General features: G+C 42.9%; 1 protein-coding gene across 1 annotated transcript in view; it reads right to left on the bottom strand.

The window, feature by feature from the left end:
* The window catches only part of Prdx1 (peroxiredoxin 1), a gene marked incomplete at its 5' end in the record, with an annotated part of 12,024 nt that overhangs the window by 1,289 nt on the left and 8,998 nt on the right, over window positions 1–1,737 (bottom strand).

Genomic DNA, 1,737 nt, shown 5'->3' with positions numbered 1-1,737 from the left:
GAGGATCTTTGTGAGTTGGAGACCAGCCTGGACAACAAAGTGAGCTCAAGGCCAGCCTGAACTGCATAGCGAGACCCTGTCTCAAAAAGACAAAAAAATTAAAATAAAGCTGGATGTGGTAGCACATGTCTGTAGTCCTAGCTACTTAGAAGGCTGAGACAGGAGCATCACTTGAGCCAAGGAGTCTAAGACTGGTCTGGGTAACACAGTCTCAAATAGGTAAATTAACTTTTGTATGTATCAAAGGACATTATCAAGACAGTATAAAAATAACACAATGGCAGAAAAATATTTGTAAATCTGATAAATTAATATAAAAACCATAAGGCGGGGTGTGGTGCCGCACGCCTGTAATCCCAGCACTCGGGAAGCTAAGGCAGGAGGATCCTTGTGAGTTCCAGACCAGCCTGGGCTACAAAGTGAGCTCAAAGCCAGCCTGAACTGCATAGCAAGACCCTGTCTCAAAAAGACAAAAAAGATAAAAATAAAAAAAATAAAAACCATAGGCCTGGCATGGAGGTGCACACCTCTAATCCCAGCACTCCAAAGGATAAGGCAGGAGAATTGCTGCAAGGCCAGACCAACCTGAACTGCAGTGAAACCCTGTCTCCAAAAGACAAAAAGAGAAAGTATATAAAAAATATAAAAGAACTCCCTAGTCAATAATGACAACCCAATTAAAAAACTAGGCAAAGAACTTCACTATATATCTCTAAAAAGCACATGGAAACATACACATGCTTAACATTTTGAATCCATCAAGGAATTGCAAAATCAAAACCACAAGCCAGGGCTGGGGAAATAGCTCAGCAGCACAAGTACCTGCCTGGCAAGCACAAGGTCCTAAGTTCAATTCCCCGTACCTAAAAAAAAAAAAAACCCACAAGTCAGGCATGGTGGCGCATGCCTATAACCCCAGCACTGTAGGCTGAGGCAAGAGGATCACTACAAGTTCCAGGCCAGCCTGAACTATACAGTGAGACCCTGTGTCAAAAAAAAAAAAGCAACCAAAAAAGTCCACAATGAGATACTACTTCATACCTACTCAGTAGGTATACTAAGGTATACTATACTATAGTGAAGTAACAAGTGTTAGCAATACACAGAAACTAAAACATTTTGGCACTGCTGACGTGCATATAAAATGGTACAATGGTACTATCAAAAGGTTTGGCAGCTCAAGAAGCTAAACATGGAATTACTACATGACTCAACAATTCCTCTCCTACACAGCTGGGGTTGGGGTGCATGCCTGTAATCCTATCACTTAGGCTGAGAAGGATCACAACTTCAAGGCCAGCCTGAGAAATTTAGCAAGACCTTGTCTCAAAACAAAAAGTACAGCCAGGTGTGGTGGTACACACCTGTAATCCCAGGACTCTAGAGGTTGAGGAAGAAGGATCATTGCAAGTTCAAGGCCAGCCTGGGCTACAAAGTGAGCTTAAAGCCAGCCTGAGCTGCAGAGTAAGACCCGGTAGACTCGACTAGACAACTAGACAAGTACAAGCCCTAGGGGAATGTAGCTCAGTACTGGGTATCAATCTGTAGTACTCAATTTCACTGACATGAACAATCTAGAACAGGCAAATTTAGAGCAAGGTAAAACAAAGCAGGAACTGGAAGGGGCAATGAGTAATCTCTCCTTAACATACTCCTACAGATGAAAATGTTATAGAAAAGTTGCAAGCCAGGTGTGGTGGCACATGCCTGGAATCTCAGCACTCGGGAGGCTGAAGC

This window comes from Chinchilla lanigera, unplaced genomic scaffold (genome assembly GCF_000276665.1).
Source record: "Chinchilla lanigera isolate Chin_1 unplaced genomic scaffold, ChiLan1.0 scaffold00063, whole genome shotgun sequence".
Taxonomy (NCBI): Eukaryota; Metazoa; Chordata; class Mammalia; order Rodentia; family Chinchillidae; genus Chinchilla; species Chinchilla lanigera.
The sequence above is the reverse complement of the archived record's forward strand: the minus strand, read 5'-3'. Positions and strand labels throughout refer to the sequence as shown.